General features: G+C 36.0%; 1 protein-coding gene across 2 annotated transcripts in view; it reads left to right on the plus strand.

Moving 5' to 3' along the window:
- The window catches only part of LOC109853374 (lachesin-like), a 55,116-nt gene that overhangs the window by 482 nt on the left and 35,721 nt on the right, over nt 1-18,913 (plus strand). The window lies entirely within an intron of this gene.

Below are 18,913 nucleotides of genomic sequence, written 5' to 3' on the forward strand. Positions count from 1 at the left end.
GTTACTTTTGAAGTCAACATGTGTCGAGAAGCATTTGCATACTTGTGGTAAAGTTCTTCAATATTGTTGAAATGTCGAATCCGGAAACTTTCTTTCAAATTAGTAACACAAACTTGTTAAAAATTTACTTTTTATATAAATTTATGTAAAATAGATTTTTTGTAAAAATTTTGAAATTTATTTATTTATAATTAAAAAAATTGTATAATTATTGAGAGTACTTGAAAATGTTTATTCTTTTTCCTCAAGAAATCATACTAGAGAACTTATTGTAACGTAAATTTACATATTTTACATTGCATCGGTCAATATGGTCGTTTCTATCAAAAGACAGAGTAAAAACAGATGGTTATTTTAAAATTACGATGAACTTTTGACCGTATCACATATGACGATATATCGAACAAAATAACATTCATCTAGTTTGCAAGATCTCGACGTACCTTAATTGCAACCGGAAAACATGTATTATTTCACATGATTGATATAAATTAAACGAGGTTATAGATTTGTCGATATGAGAAGGCAATTCTGGAAACGATTTTTTATTAATCCGCGTCTCGGAACTACAGGGGACGACGGTGGTTCGTGCCAGTTCCCATAATATCGCTCGCATTGCGGCAAGAAACAAATTAATTTCGCTCGTGCGAGCGCGAAACCCGACTAGTTTCCGTAAGTTTTTAATGAAAGCTTCGATTTTCGAGCACTGAGCATCATCGAAAAGTTTCCGAGGAGTCGAAACACGATGCAACTTTTTCCATACACATATTTTTCTTGATTTATTTATTTGAACTCGAAAACTCGCCATTTTCAAATTTATAAAGCTCAAATATTACGATATAAATCTTCTGCCACAAAAATAATGTTAAATATATTGCAAGAACACTTTTCCTCTTTAATTTTTATTCAAATTATATGGCGCGTAATTGTTTAAAAAATAAACTGCAAGAGTTACGTGCTTTTCTCAGTTACTAAACAAACACAAATAGACGAAAATAACTGGATTGGTACTTAAACGAGACGTCTGTCGTTATTTGTTTTAATTGAGACGTTGACGGCACATATGGCATTGAAACAGCTTAACTTGCGTTTTTTATGCAAAGCGCATTTCGACAGCATTCTCAACTACGTGTACTCACAGTAGGAAAAAAAAGAAAAACGGACGAGAAACCGATTTATTCCGCAAGAATCGAGTGCATCGCGGATTTAGTTAATAACAAATTGCAACCAATCTGTCCTCTCCTTTCTCGTGTTGTCGAATCGGCAATCGTATTCGATTTGCATAAATTGCGGTTGCTACAAAGGATGTGTGTGTGTGTGTGTGTGCGCGCACGTCGTCGTGGAGAGAATGGTAAGTTCGAAGCGATGGGTTTCCCGTATTAGCGACATTTAATCGCCGATGTTGCACGGAAAAGCAAACCGGAGCAATTACCGGCGATCTTTGTACCGACATGCGAGCAGCGAGGCGATATTCTCAAATGAATATTCCACAAGTGTTCCGAGTGTTTCACAATTGATTCCGTATCTCTTCGATTATATTTGAAGATCCGGCGATCGATGAGTTGTCGCAGTTTTAAATGAATTATAAATGTAAGGAAAACAAATTATTTACGCGATAGGAAAAAATAAAAAAAAAAAAAAAAAAATAAATAAATAAAATCTGGGTCGAAAACTCACTCCGCGCAGCGCCGTGTCTTCTCCCAACTGCATTTCTGAAAAATAATTTATTGACGCGACGTCACACGAATATCTGAATGACTTCCATCGCTTATACGAACGACCCGCACGGATTCTCGCGCATCTACCACTTTTCTTTGACGGCAGGAAATCAATTTTCAGCCGCTCCGCGTTCGACTCGCTTGACATTTAATGGGCTGCATATTCGCGGACCGATCCACGGCTGGATTAACCCGTCGCCGGAAGTGCGTACATTAGCGACGAGGTGATCGCGGCAACGGCTTCCCCACACATGCACAAACACGCACGCACACCTGGAAGAGCGTGTTTCGTCGATAAAATCGACGAGCGCAAATTGTTCGCCACGCAAGTAATCTGCGATTTATCCTGTCGTAATTCTACGCTTTTTTCTTCTTCGGCTTAGCACGACTGCTTAATACTTTACCGCGCGTTCAATAGATGTGGATTATTGGCGGATATATTATGGAGCATGAGATTTTATCAGCTGCAAATTATCGGCCATACGTGGAATCGCCGCGATTTACGGTCAATTTCATTATACTTTTCTACCGCGAGCGCGCGCGCGAACGTTGAAAACTCGTCGGAACGATTTATTACTCACGCAATTTATTTACCGGAGACTAGTAGAAATAATGAAGCATGAACATCTCCCCCACTCTTCTCCCACGTAATTTGTATTTGTGAGATCGGTGTTAATATAATTGCTGTGTTACGTAATGGCGCAATAAGCTTTAACGGATATTCTTTATCACGTCAGGATGATCGCCGGGAACTGAAATGCGCAAATATTTGGATAGGCAGAAACTAAGTTCTTCTACATCTATCCCCGACCCGGAGTACTTCATGTAACGCGCATAATGGTGTTTCTTCAGTATACATTGTTATCAGCTGACTACGAACTTTGTTAGGAAAAATCTACGGTCAAGTCAACCGAGTTAATCAACTGCTCTACACTTGGATTTGTTTAACACATTCTGCTGTAATTCAAAGTACTATAAATATTTGCACAGACTTCGCTCTCTTTTTCCACGTTTTTCCAAATGAAAAAGATACGTCGCAGCAGCGCTGTCCGACGTCTTAACTAAAACCCGGAGGTACATGCTCGAAAACAGTTACGATAGTTCGAGGATATTTCCCCTAATGTAATCTCGCAGCGCGAACAACGTTCCACCATTTCCGGGATTACGGTAATGGAAGGTATTTATTTTCTTACTGCTCAACTTCATTTTTAATCATATCTAAAACTGCTACGAACGAAAATGCTCCGTGCGGTTGTTTTCTTCGTGTTTTCACGACCAACCGCGCGCTCTCGCAAGAAATTGTTTCTGGAAAAGACCTTGTTTCTTTCGCGCGGCAAGATCCTCCCCTGGTCCCGAGTAACACACTTTTCCGACGCTGCAATTTTTCCACGGACCGTCGCGACAGAGCATCCGGTCTGCGGTAAAAAGATACACGTTTCAATGATGCAAACGGCGAGTGGATTGCTTCGAGGGATTATTAATGTGTGCATATATATGTGCGCCGCATTAATTGAGTTAATAACGCATATAAACGAGGAACTTTCTCATCCTGCAGAATGGAAATGAATTATATATATATATATATATATATATATATATATATATTTTTTTAACATTTCCGGTTTATCCGGTGTCATTGTGTTCTTCTGCATAAACGAGACATACTAAATCTCGGAAAAGTAGATACAGCTTGTCGTAGAAGTTAGTCTTATATTTCTCCGCTTTGACTCATTTTCATGAACATGATCTCGCTAAAGATACGTTTTATTTGCAATTTCTTTCTTGCGCTGTCACTTATCGTAAAAACTGTTTCTCTCGCCAAACAAAGCTGAAACCACGTTTCAGCTTGCCTCAGTGTTCATTTTTGAAGATTCAAGATGCAGTCCTCCATCCTCATTTTTTTACAGCCAGAAATATATCAAAAACGATCTATTTTGTCGGGACGAAAACCGGGAGTTTTTGAAACGCCAAGGAGCGCTGAGGATGCACATTAAGCTGCTAATGGTGCCACTGGGTCAGTAATCAAATCCACCGGTTTCGGATCGCTGAGGTTTCCGGCGCGAAAAGGAAATCCTGATTACGCGCGAAAAAAGCAGACGTCGTGTAATAGCAAATTTTACACTTGATATTTCTGTCGGTTACTAAAAGATTTGATTCACAGATTTCACATTGTATTTGAAAAGAAACAAATATTTTTTGGATTTTCCAACACCGATTTGATGTTGTACAAACTTTTTTAAAACTCGGACATTAAAACCTCGTTGCTGCGACAGATTGTCTATAATTTAAAGCGAGGAATTCAGAGTATAGAAGTTGCGATTCGCATAATTCATTGAATCGCAAAATTCCGCATAATTTACGTCGAATTAATACATAGTTGCAAATTATATGTATACATATATTTCTGCAGAGCACTTCTACCTATATCGACACATTGCGATATGTACGCGAAAAGCAATGTAGCGATTAATTTTTATATTCACATGATACGAACTGTGTTTACTTTGATGAGATCCGTCGAATATTTGTATCTAATGTAAATTTATTGTATTTATTTTATAATAAAAAGATAGTGTATATAATGTAATTATGTATATGTTACGTACATGTATGTACATATATCTTTTATATTTCAAAAGTAATACGTCGAAAATTATATCATACATGAAAATTAACAATTTGTTGATTCTAAAGATTACGCGTGCGTACGCGTAACTTCCGATATGCCGAAGAGAGAGAGAGAGAGAGAGAGAGAGAGAGAGAGAGAGAGAAAGAGTAAATAAATAATTTCTTCGATTTTGCCTGCACAACTCGTCGTGCCCGACTAACAATAAGTTAGATTGCGGTTCTTTCGTACAAGAAAAAACATCGTTAATATAAAGATAGAAAAGTAAGATACACAATCAGACAAAAAAAAGCATAAAAGTCTGTTTTTTGTTTGCTATTAAAAGAAAATATTACAAACATATCGATAGATGCAACCAAGTTCAGTCACTACATATCGATGCATTTAAAAAAAGATAAATATGGTGCAAAGTTAATGATGTCGGGAAAACTTACATCAGAGTTTTTTTATATAGAATAATATGTGTGACAAAAATTCAAGGAATGACCGAAACTACCAAAGAGAGACGCGTGTTCGCTTGTTGAATAATATATCTCGTTACCGATACGTCGATAGCGCTGGAACAGATCGTTTTCATGTGGCACGCAGATGCATCTTCTTGCGTAATAACCTACTGATAAACGCGTTCGATAATGTGCCTTTACTTCGTTCAGTTTGCCATGTTGTTTAACATCACGGACGACGCAATCTTCTGTTACAGGTTACGCAAATAGAACTGTTTACATAGCTCAAGTATATTAAAATGTAATTTGAAGTTAGTGCAATAGCTTGTTAGAATGCAACAATGATATATGTATGATTATAAAAAAATTCAGTGTCCAAAAAAATGTAAATAGAATAAATAAAATTTATGGCTACTTAAGATCTACAGTCATAATTATATTATAGCATAGCATGTGATAGTCAATTGTATATAGTATATTGTATTTTTATATTTTTATAGAATAAAAAGTAAATATTTGAAGGAGTGGGAGAAGAATGAAATAATTCGAGTATAACATATATGTCATGTCGGCTGTATTTTATGTCAAGCGATCGCACACTTGCTTTCCAAGGTTTTTTTGAAAATTCAATGCAGAAGTACTATTTTTACATGATATAATGGATATGATAAACAAACAAATAAACGCTTAAAACCTTATTTTTTGTTTTGATAAAAATAAATATCGAAAAAATATGTACTTTTACATAACGGTACAAACAAATCCAGCGCATCAATAATATTCCGTAAATTCACAGCTATGTCAGTCGAATTTTTGCAGCCGCTGCGAACGTGCCGAAGGACGTTATTTCGTTTTTCAACGCGCGCGGTGGCGGATATATAGGGTCGCGGCTGCAACTTCCGCGGCCCGAAAAACTTCGGGATTTATTCATTACACCTGCGTTGTTACCATCATACTCGCGTCACATACGTTTCCGTGAGCTACGTTACCTGCCTTGCCTCGTTCAAGCACTTCCGCAACCATGAAAACATTTTTCTACTACATTAAAGAGTAGGAATGCGTTGTACATGATGGTGTACCGATGTTTCTCTCTCTCTCTCTCTCTCTCTCTTACTCTGCTTCCGATATATATTTGAAAATAAAAACAGAAAATTTAGAGTAAAATGCATACTTTCTTTATTATGCGCGCGCGCATTTCTGTTTTGCGACACAAATTGTTTCTTTTGGCTTACTACCTATTACAATTGATACTAATCATCATTTAAAAAAATGCTATTGTAAAAAATTATATTTTCTGTCATTTTATTGCAAAAATAACTATATCATATAATATATAATATATACAATATATTATAAAGGCAGAATAAAAAACCCTATTACACACTTATAATACAACATAAACATAACTACATATTCAGTTATGTGACACAAAAGAAACGATAAACTAAACTAGCGGATATGCATGGATTTTTTATGTTCACAATGCATAACAGTAGCAACAAATCTTGTAGAATTTATTGTAATCAAATTTAATTATGGAATATATTTTTCACCTCAATAGCGGCAGACAGAGATACCGGGATTAGGAGGGAATCTTTTCGTGAAAATCTCTGGCGCTATGTTATTAATGTAAGAATTGTTTCAAAGAACAAAGTATTTGGTTTCGTCACCAAACATGTTAAATATTTCTTTGAGAAAACGAAGATAGACATCCGCACAGTTTCAACTGTAGCAAGTTGCACGTAAATGAAACGCATTTCTTCGAACAAAGACCTTTCCCACGGTTGCCTTCGTAATATAGATATTTGTTTCTTGGCGCGCTGCAGTAAAGCCTCCAGTATACTATATATTGAAAATGCGAGAAACGCGAGTATCGTATTTCCGGCGCGCGTAACATTGTCTAAAAGGATCATATCAGAGAAAATATGTGAATTTTCGTCTACTACCGCAGGGTGAACTTTACTCGGCTTTAAAATTATCTCGCTCAACAGATCTTCTGAATCAACAGATCAATAGATTTAAAAATTTATGTTATCAAATATTACAAATATTATGTTGTACTAGACTAAAAAGTGAAAAAAAAAAAACAAAATATACAATCGCGAGATATATATTTGTACAACGTGAGAAATTAGAATCGAAGATACCGGCTTTCGCGTGTTGTGATGAACTCTGGCGCTGCTGTGCCTAAGAGCCTCGACACCATCTATGCTTACCCCCCTTGGCTTCGGGAGAATTGATAACATAAATATCGTGGCGGACAGTGGCCGCAATTTATGGGCATTGTAATGACCCTTAATGCGCATGAGTAGTTTGGCTACAAAGCCCTCATAACTCTTACGCGGAGCAAACGTTGCTAATTTTCTTGCACCCGCCGCTTAGGCTGTCTTGCGCTAACTCACCCTCCTCGACTCGCGCTCACTCCGGAGAAGAGCCCGCGCGCCCCGACTTCCGTAAAAACGTAAATTACAGCCCGGCTAGGCGAGATCATCGTTTCCATTCTTATCTCAGACTCCGGCTGTGCCGCGAGATGATTCATACGCCTTTACGAAAGTCCGATCCCCGTGATTTTAATCCAACCTCATATACATTTCCACCACCGTCGCGCGCCCCGATGTTTCACGTCGCGATTTCGATATTTCATAAACGATAAATTCAGCGAGTATTAATAAGTCATAATAAAGGGTTTATATTAATAACTAGAAATATTTACAATGACACAAGAGATAAAATAAAGTATATATTTTATTACTTTATTTACAATTTTATGTTGTCCTTCGACAGATACTAATAATTTATATAATACTTATTTTGATATAATTTAAGCACTTAAATAATTTATTGTTATGAATAAGTTATAAGAAAATTAGTATTTCTCACCATGGAGTATTATATTATCAGCAAAATATAGAAATATTTTAAAATTTGCGAAAATAAATAATATATTTTGGTTAATTAATATATGCGTGAATAATCTTGCGTCGAATTATTAGTCAACATTCAATATCCACGAGAGTAAAAATGTTTAATTGTTGTCATAAGCCGCAGTTTTATTCTATTATCTATATAGATTCTATTATCACAGGTGACGAAATTACTATTCTCAACTATATAATTGTTACAATAAAATTATTTTTATTATAATAAAATAATTAAAGTCTGTGTAATTTTAGTCAAATTACGTATATTTTATTTTATCCACATCCATATGTGTTTTTATATGTATTCAAATTTTTTGCATTATAAATTTTTACCGGTAATTCGACGAAATAGTCAGTCATCCAAATCCGTGATGAGAAGTACTTCAAGAGCGGATTTTTCTCGTGCGATTGTCTGCCTAATCCGGAATTAAATAACGGCGCGTTGAATTAGCCTGATCCTTTTAAAGTCAGATTGATGAAAGACACGAACAGAATTAAACAGCCTCTCGCTCAGGTGCTCCTGAAACATATGGCGGGAATAAAATATTGTAGACTCGTGAATTGAATGTTCAATGTTCACGTTCTCCCTCAATCTTTAATTCGTAAAGATGTGCTTACATTTTACCGTTTACGTTGCGATAGCGACAGACGCTACGTGTCTCACTTGATATCGTTCTTAAAATATTTGCTTTAAATGTTTTGTTTTATTTTAATTTTTATCTAAAAGTTTTATTTAATTTTTATTTAAAAGTGAGACGTTTATCTATAAATAAAACCAATAGATAAAATAAGTGTATCTTTTTTGTGTATCTTTTACTCTATGATGGCTGCTCGTTGTACAAGTTTCTCTGAACATCGTACAGAAAAGTGTCTTTTTGTCTAAAAATTTGTCTTGTGTATAGTTTAATAAAAAATTTTGCTTAATAATTAAAAAAAACAAAAACAAAAACAAAAACCTCGGGCACATTCACGGTTATAATCTGTTTTATATCTGTTTTCTTCTTTTATACTCTTTTTGCCCTTAAATTTCTAGTTATTTAATGATTTACAGCATCTTGAAAAGAAGTAAAAGTATATATATGTAGAATATATAATATAATAAACAGAGTATAATAATAAATGCGACGTATAGACTGATCACGAACTTTGCGAAAAAAAATTCTGAGACCGGCTCTTATCGAGCGCTAAAGAATATCAAGCTTTTTGCTAAGTTTTCTCCTTCTTTTATCGCGAGTTATAAAGTTTCGCTCGAGAAGGCGATACTCTGGCTGAATCATTTTGCCTCTCTCTCTCTCTCTTTTTCTCTTTCTCTGTGTGTGTAATAGATCACTATAAACATTTCGAAAAAAATCTTGCATGTTAAGAAGAATTTGTCTTTCTCTGTGAAACAGAGAAATTTTTTGATGATAAAGATAAATTTTAATCTCTCGTTAATGAGTTTTGATAAATGAGCTGTTTGCCAACTTGTGTTAAAAGTATATAATATAAAAAAACAACTTGATAAAAATTTCATTATGCTTGCACTGAGAAACTTTGTGTAATATTAAACGCGTTCGCGAAGTTCGTAAATGTGTAACGACTGTAACCAATGCAGAATTTTTCTAGCCAAGGTACTCGTGTACTTTACAAATGCTCATGTTGTTTTTTCAAGATGTCACGAAGATAAACAAACATCACACGTTTACGATCAATAACCGAGTAGTGCGTAAAACTCTTCTCATTCGTCTTATCTTTGCGTGGTGTAATAATGAACAATGATAAATATTGTAAAAATAATGAAAGAAGATATTACGTCGGATGTTACAATCTCTGTTTATCTGCAAGTAATTTCAGAGACTCTTCAACGCACAAATTGTGCATTTTCAGTTTACGTTGAAGTCGTTAAAGTGTAACTCGCTTTATACATCGTTCACTATAAGTCTCTGAGAAATTTTTTATCTGCATTTACTGCGTATACATATATATATATATATATATATATATATATGTATATTACGTACACTATGTGTGTGACTGTAACAATACGCGCGCACGTAATCTGTCACATAATCACAGATAAGAATTAATAAGAAGAAAAATATAAGTGGAGGAAGATGGATAAAAATTAAAACTTTACAGAAAGTTTGCGTTCTATAGTAGCAAAATTTGACATATTATATCATATAACCGACATACTCAATAAATAATTCTAGTTATTTGTCTCTATTTGAAAATTTTTTTTCTAGGTTTTTTACTCAAAATGCGAGAATATCGCTTAGTGGCGATAGTAAGAACAAAATGTAAAGGATTCAAGTTATCCTTTTATGTCGTCATTATTATACAAATGCATAGCTATAAAAGCGCAAGCAAGATCGAGTGCGTCGCATGGTGAAAAATTGTTAAATTTTCCATAGTTTATAGTCAGCGAGACGGTATTTGCATAATCTCTATAACCGCAAAACGATTGTTGGGGCCACAATTCACGCCATTTTATAGTGAGAAATGGTCGTAATATATTTTTCTCGGGGGATATCAGCCCTCGCGGACGCGCAGTTACAGCTTCGACGAAACTTGTTTTTCGACGAAACAAGTTTTTGTAATAACGCACATTTCTTATCTACCGTAAAGAGAGATGAGATAAGTAAGCAATCAATCGGCTTAATTACACGTCGAAAAAATGTATAATGTAAAAGTTCATCAATTCTTCATACATATTCAAAAGTGTGTTGTAAAGTTTCTGCAATGCTCTTTTGTCTCCCCAACAAGTATAATAAATCATAACACATTATAGTCAATTGAAACAAAATAAATAAATTATACAATAAATTTTTCTAACTTTGTTAAAAAAGCAAAAGTAGCCTTATAATTAACGTAACAATTAAATTAAATTTATACACAAGTAATATTAGTATTATTAGTAAAACAAACGTAACTTTCTTGCTTTGTTATATCACTATTTTCTGTAGTACATCTCATACTGCTACTTATGAAATTCGTTACTGCTAAAGTAACCGTGCGAAAACTCGTAAAGTTATTTTTCTAGAGTTCACTTCAATTATCGGTTTCACAATCATTTCGACATAATTGGAAGGTACTTAACTTTTGCATTTGTTCCGCGAGAGAAACGGGAACTTCGGATTCTGCGTATCGTTGCCGTAGGTAAGGAATTCTTCGAAGATTTATGGAGAGAGACTCGGAGACCCCTCTCTCTCTCTCTTTCTCTCTCTCTCTCTTTCATTCTTTCTCTCTTCTATGCTCTGACTTCGACGTGAGCCAAATCTATAGAGGCGCGTCGGCGTCGGTACCGGAGGCAACGAGAACTTAAGGAAGGGAATATACCAGACGTGCCGGAATATATCGTCGGCTAGATCTCTCACCCTGTACTCTGATTTATTTTACGCCGGCGAGAGCGGCAGCCAGCCCGCCTACAATTTCGAAAAGTCAGCAGACTACCGCGTGTCGTGTGTACACCGCGTGTACGGGATTTCGGAAATTTAAGAGAGTCTTCAAGCTCGTCTGCTCGTCCCAGTTTTTCGACCGCAATCCGATCGACATCCTACAAATGATCGTGTCTCTCTCAGGAAGAAGTCTGAGTCATCTTTCCACCAGGTTCCGACATACGAAAGAGTTGACTTTAAGTAAATTCTTTCAGTGCGGCGAGTGCGTTTTAATTTGGTTTAAATATAAATATTATTAAATAATTTTTTGTTATATTACCTACTTCAATTCATGTATCAATTTTTATAATACTTTTAAAAGATTTACTCAAAAATAAAACTAAAATAGTTTTTGGGAAAAGATTACAAAATAAGTAATGTGTAAAATTAAAGTATTATTTTGCATTAGTCATCTTCTTAGCACAAAATAAACAAATCACAGAAAAAATCATCCATTTTTCGAGGTGCAATATCTTTACTGCAAAGTTCTGTACATACATATATACTTTTTGTATGTTGAACGTCCTCTACCGTGTTAGATGTGCTCTTTCTGTCAGATTTTTCTGGCCGCATTGCACGACGAGTAAAGGTTCAAAGTGTTACGACTTTATTTTTCCGAAACGACGAACACCGCTCGTATTCGAGCTTCTGCGAGCTTGGAGCTTTTATTTTATCCGGAGGCGACAACCCCCTGTTGCCGCTACTTCAGCGCAAAGGAACAAAAAGCGAGGAAGCAATTAAAACATTGCAAGGTGAATATTTTCAGTAGCGCACTTTTTCTCATCTGTTGCGTGCAAATTATCTGCAAAATGGGGACGATTGCATTAGAGAACACGCCCCGGAAATTTAAATAAAACTTTTACCTGTACATGCGCGCATGTGCAGCGTTACGTTTGAAATAAAAATCTCGAAGGAATTTTCTTGCCAAGTAATCATTTTACTTAACGCATATAATACTTCCATATTTAAAAAAATGCATTAATGTAAAGATATTACGCACTATAAAAATAAAAATTATAGTATTGTAATTTTAATCAATGCAAAAAGAAACTTGCTGACAAATGCTTCTGCTCAAAAATGAAATCCTTGAAACTTAGCGTTTAAATAATGTACAAAAAATCGCTCATAATTCAAGTTAGAAAAAAGTAAAAGTTTGCGCAAAAATAAATTGTACGATGTAAAACCTGAAATTTAATAACACAAGCTTTAATAAAACGCATATGATTATCTCGTCTGTAATTGCGGTCCCAGTTAGCGAGTGAATTTTTTATTACTCAGAACGTGGTTTTAATACACATGTACGACCTACGTAAACAACATTGAGATTTAATTAGGATTCAACGTTGAGAGTTTGTTTTTTGACATTGTCGCATTGAAAAAAGAAAAATTTGTCATTTAGGCTGTTTACTTGCTCTATGAGAAAAATTTTAATTTCTTACAAGGCTCTGTCGTGATGTAAAACTTATGAAAAAATAATCCACATTAGAATCGTCGTTAAGCCGTCCGTGAAGTACAGCGCGCAGGTTTTAAATTTATAAACAGAATGATTTGAAAGCGACCAAACGACGTAACGACTTACGACTCGTGAAGAGCTCCTCCTGTCATTTGTACTTAACGAGAATCAATGATCCTCGAGGTTAAACAGGGTCCGTTTAAAACGAAAAGCTTAATTCGTGCTAATTTCCTGCTGAGCGCTGCTCGGCGAAAATATTTCAATGACATTGCAACAACGTCCAAGTTTTTAGTAATTTTATGTTTTGTCTGCCAAATTAGTGAATATAATGTTCGTGTAACTTTCTGCAGAAAAAAGATGTTAAAAATAATTGAATAACTTTAACATAAAAATTTTTAATTGTATATTTTCTACTTTTCTGTTTAATAATCTTGTACTTTGTGATAAAATTTTAATTTATATCTGTAAATACGAGCAATATTTGTGCAAAAGTTTCAGCACATTTCTCCGAACAAAAACCAAAAAGGGAAAAGAAAAGCTAAAGGTGCAATAAGATGCAAGTACCTATGGCGAGACGATATATTTCTTGAATTATAAAGACGCGGTGGCGGAAGTGTGAAGACGGCGAGTCCACTACGAGCGAACAGCGGGAGCGTGTGTGAAAGAAGAAGGCGGGAAGTCTTGAAAACTTTCCGAGATCGAACACGACTTCTTCGAGAAGCGAAGCCCTGCTCCATTATAGGACTACGAGCTTCTCTCCCGTTTGTTTTTGCGATATATCCGTCTCGAGTTCCGCGTTCGTTCTCTCTTCTGTTCGCACTTCTTACTCCGAAATTTTGCCGAAAGTAAAAAATTGTTCTCAAATTTGTCAGAAAATTTTTGATGCACTGTTTCTCAGGCATTTTGTGCGTTACACGATTAAGTTATCATTCAATTCACGAGAACCATTACGAGTTTTTTTCCCGAGTAGAAAAACTTAATAGTAAGTCTGACCGATTTCTGTAATTTTGCCGCATTAATCCATCAATCATTATACTCAGAATATGTAATAATATTCCGAGTTTACGAAGAGAGAGAGAGAGAGAGAGAGAGAGAGAGAGAGAGAGAGAGAGAGAGAGANAGAGAGAGAGAGAGAGAGAGAGAGAGAGAGAGAGAGAGAGAGAGAGAGACAGAGACAGAGAAAGAGAGAGAGGAAAAGAGAGGAGAAAAAGGAAGGAAGAGAGGGAAGGTAAGCTGGGAATCATTAGTCAAAAACGTCAAAGACAAGGCGACGGTTCCGCGGATAGGACCGTAGTATACAGCGCTTTGTACGATTTATTTTCAACGGCAGGAGTTATTATTCCGCGGGCATTAAAGCCGCGTTTTCCAACCGCGCGCGCTTTTTACACTTTTAAACGGCGACTTCGGAAGGCGTATATAGATGTATATAGGTTATGTATTACAGAAATGTAGAAAATGTATTCAAAAATAAAGTTTATAAAATGTTAAATTATTTTTGTCTAGATAATATTTGTCAATAATTTTTCATTAATGTTTCAAATAATATTTTTTATTAATATTTTTCATTCACATTAATTTGTGTACCAATATTCGGATGCGTGTATTTGTTTGTTTGTACGTATATTACATATGTATGTACGTCTCGCTATGTGGACAGTGTTTGCCAAAATCGATATTTCAATTTGAGCGCCTGAACTGAAGTTAGAGCAGTTTTAGACAACTACAAACTATTTAAACCACTTTGAAATCGACTTCTCTACTGAAATGTTAAATAGTTCGGTAATTATAAGCAGTTAAAAATATAAGAACGGCATACATGATTGCAACTATACTGTTTTTATCGTCTGTTTTTTGACCTACTAAACAACAGAGACTCAATGAGAGAACTACTATTATTAAGTTTGTCATCATGAATCCTTTAGGGTCTTACATGAATTCGTCATGTTAATGAGAGAGCAGCGTTACGATAGGACGCTGTCGGGCACATTCGCATTTGCATAGTACAATCGATAAAGTCTTTTCTTATCGTGGATGCAAGTGCGCGATTGTAATTCAGGAGTCTAAATGCAAAGCAGTGAATTCCAGCGAATCACGCGTGCAAAAATGGTATTTCAAACCAAGATCGAACAAAATGACTCTGCTCGTTTCTTAAATTACTCAATTATAATAAATTGCAATTTTTCTCGAGACACACGTATTTGTTATAAAATACATATTCTCTTTCGACGCAACGTGAATTTTATATATTTCTGTATCGTAACGTAGTTTCAATAAATGCATCGAGAATGGCAGTTCCAACAAACATAAGGGGCCACGTACAAAGTAATATCTGTTGCTATCAGGATATCGAAGATTGCCAATATCAGGATAAGCGATATCGCATGGATTTAGACGAAATCTAGCGAGTCGTATTTTCCTGATGTTTCTTCTACTCGGTAGTTTATGACTTTTTGCACTTTCACAACGCACTATCGCCGACGATAAAGCGAAATGACCGCGCTTTACTACGTTAAAAATGTAGTGCAACTGATTTAAAAAGCACACCAAGAAAATACCTATCGATTGCTCCTTATCTTTTTGTTTTACATTCACTTTTTCGTATATTTCCGTCGGAAGAAAATATCGCAGCGTATTCTCTCAATCTTCACACACATTGGGAATAACCTTTTATACTAATTGCGCGTAAAATCTACTTACACAAATATTTTTGTAATCTTTTTGTCAAAGAAGAATTGACCAATTTTTGAAGCGCTTCAGTTACGTATGTGTATCTGAATGTAGCTCATTAAAAAGCCTATCTTCAGTTACGACCAAATACGATTATCCGCGACACAAGTTATCACAGCGGTGCTGCATCCTTGCCATAGAGAGGAACATGGGGAAAGATAAAAATAAGGGTGCGTCGGAATCGCGTGGAATTTCCGCGCATATCGTGCGTACAGTCGAGTGCTCGAAACTGTTTTCAAGCGAGAACCGGGAAGTAAGGAGGAAAAAAGAGGGGCAGAGAGTAGCGGAAAACATTGAAACCCGTCGCCGGTCGGGCAAACCTGAAGACACGAGGGGATTGTAGCCCACCCACCCTTTATCAGCGCGCCAAGAGCGTCTGTTGCTACGATACTAGCCCTTTCGTAATATCGCGAGCGATGGTCGTTGCTCTTTTTATCGCGGCCTTTCGCCGCGGTAGCAAGATCGGAACGAGCCGTCCTTCTCGAAAGCCGTAACTGATAATAGGAACGGAAGAAGTGAGACGACCATAGTGTCGTATTCGTTACTTGAAATCTTCATTCATTCTTCTCTGCGTCCCATAAAAATAAGACACGTGGCACTTCATGATCCGAGGGATGCGAAAGATAACATTTAATCTCTTATCAAGATGAGGGATAATCTCTATTTATTGCACAGGAGTACTTCTGTTATAGTATTTTTTAAGACTCTAATAATTGATACAAAAAAAATGTGTATAATAATATATTTTAAGATCGTCAAAGAAACTTGTTTAATCACAGATATTTTGCTTAATTTACAATATGTTTGTATTTATTAGTTTTGTGTAAAGAAAGAATTTCTTTAACATTTCTAAATATATAAAAAATTATCATAAGAAAGAAAAGATTAATAGCGGTTCCAAACAAACAGCTGTAGACATCCAAATTGATTCTCGGTGCACAAACAAGTTAATTAATTACTTTTGACGGAACTGGGCTTGATCGCAGCTTATACGCAATCTGTCAGGTTGAATAAAGTTTATATGATCGTTTTAATTTCAATTCCGATCGAAAAAATAGAATTAAGAAACACTCTGTGTTCTATTACAATTCTTTGCGTTGCGCATTGAAACGGAGAGGAGATGCGCGGAAAATGAGAGTTCTTTCCGGGCCGGTCTTCGTTAAAAAACAAATGCAGTTGCTCTGCGCGGACTCTTTTCTTCAGTAGAAAAAGAAACTTTCTGTCAGACGAGCGCGGCAACACGAAAACGATTTCTATCCTTACCGTTTACAACGCGACAGTGGAAGCGCTCACGAACAAATTGCGATCACGGAGCTTTTGATCGTCAGCGTGACACACTGATGAAATGACAACCATTATTCAGATTAGTCGCGCGACAAAATGTAGATTAGATCGGACAAAACTTCGATTAATTTCTAAGCACGAAAAACTCCGAGTACACTTCGTGGTTGTTCGCCGAATTACTCTGACCGTTTCACGTCGCGTTTTCGTTACCATGTGTTTATGAGCGATCGCGTAAGGACGTTCGCGCGAAATAAGATCACATTCGCGAAATGAAATACCACTGAATTTTAAATGTACAAACAACTTGATAAATGTTAAGATAAAGTCTCGGTCTCGTATCTCGCAAACCTCCTTAAATAAACGCACGCACCGCGTTGACGACGTCAGCACGATGGAAATTTCATTTCACATTCGACAAGGATGAAATTTCGAATGCAGATTAGTTTCTTGTGCGCCGCGCCGTCGCACGCGGCGTCGCGACGGGAAGGCCGCAAGAATTACAACCGCTATAATGCTCGCGTTGTAAAACCCATTTGTATCAGCGCGGGCTTATGCTTTGTGTGACGTTACTTTACATACGTAGATCGCGTTAAGGCAGCGCACGATACCTGTTAGCAATTTTATTTTAATCGTGATTTGTAGCAACCGTCCTTCACACTTGTCAGATATAATTTAATTCAATTTCTTGGCAACGATATTTTCACTTCAGACCATTTTGTACTATTGTACAAGAACGCCGAGTCACTTTATATATATATAAGTGTGTATGTGTGCGTAAGATACGAATAATTAGATGAAAGGATAATCGAGTAGAACCTGAATTCATCATGACAAGATGTTCGCTACTCCGAATTGCAACAGAGATGCATTCGAATTATGGATACATTTATCATGTGACTGCGGCATGGTTTCATTTCCAGCTATGTGCATCTAAAAGTTTCGTAATTAGGAAAATCTGAATTTTATGCGTTTAAATGAACTCATTAGACGGAAACTTTGCAAGATCCGGAGAATTTTAGATTAAATTTGAAATTGTTATATTTCGTGAAATATTCATGATATATAATACTTTTACGAAACTTTTATAGAGTGGCTTCTGTTTGTTTCTACAGTTGTCGCAAATACAATTTGGAAAGATTTTTCAGGAAAACATAAGAGTTTTAATAAAAATATTATAATATATAAACATATACATATATATATATATATATATACATATACAACAAACATATACATGTATATATACATGTATATATATGTAAATAATATGTTGTATAAAATTCATATTTAAAATTTTAATCATGACAATCTCTCTTTCCTCACAATTATCCGTTTCTTCAATTATGTATGTGGTAATAATCGTATAGCTTGCTCGAAGGTGTCACATACTTGTGCGATAAATGTACAATAGCGTGGCCGTAAATTATTGAACTCAGGTGTACACGACTGGGCTTAGCTCCGCGCGTCTGACTAATCACGGACTGTAACCACTCAGAGGTTCTCTAATACTTCAGGGATCCCCAATAATTTGCGATTGGCCGAACATATCGTCTCTTCGTTATAACACATTCATTTTCCTCTATGTTTCTTGTGAGATCCTCGGTTGTTTGTAATCAATACGTAAATTCTATTGCAATAAAGATATCATATGTACAAAACAATAATATTTATGACGTAGTGACAATTGCAAGATAACTTTTATTTAAATTTCCTTTCTTGTTTAAAATTCAAGTGGATGTAAATAATAACGCAGGCATTCTGTTGCAACAATAACGAACGAGGTGAACGAAAGTGGACGAGCAGGACCGACAAAAGAGTCTCAACTGAAATTTGCGCAGAATGCACAAAGGCGCAACGTAAGAGACAAAGGAGCGCGTCTTCGCTCTGGTTTCGAATTGTCGTTCTAAAACCGTGTAAAACAATACGCCTCGTCTACTACGGCGCGCGACTATCTATTCGTCGGAGAAGAATCGTCTTATACGTCTAATTACTCGGAGGCATTGTTTACGCGGGGGCTTGTCGTTTGCCAGCCGCCTTTTCGCGTCAGTCTCTTGTTAGTCGAAATCCAAACTCGATATTACTCCGGCCTGTGTATCGAGTAAACGACAGAATCCGCTTTGAATAAAGTCACGTCGCCCGTGGTATATGAGCATGGCGCAACGTCGGGTCTTCGCTCCGGGGAGACAACCTTACTGTAACTGCGTGCGGTATAAAATACGATAAGCCGCGGTTATTTCTATATCGTCGTTTGTGTCATCGCCGATAACAATATTTTAGCGTAAATTATTGCTTTTATTAATAAATAAAAAGAGTAAAATAAAATTA

The sequence above is a fragment of the Pseudomyrmex gracilis genome, unplaced genomic scaffold (genome assembly GCF_002006095.1).
Source record: "Pseudomyrmex gracilis isolate BER0280 unplaced genomic scaffold, ASM200609v1 scaffold_47, whole genome shotgun sequence".
NCBI lineage: Eukaryota > Metazoa > Arthropoda > Insecta > Hymenoptera > Formicidae > Pseudomyrmex > Pseudomyrmex gracilis.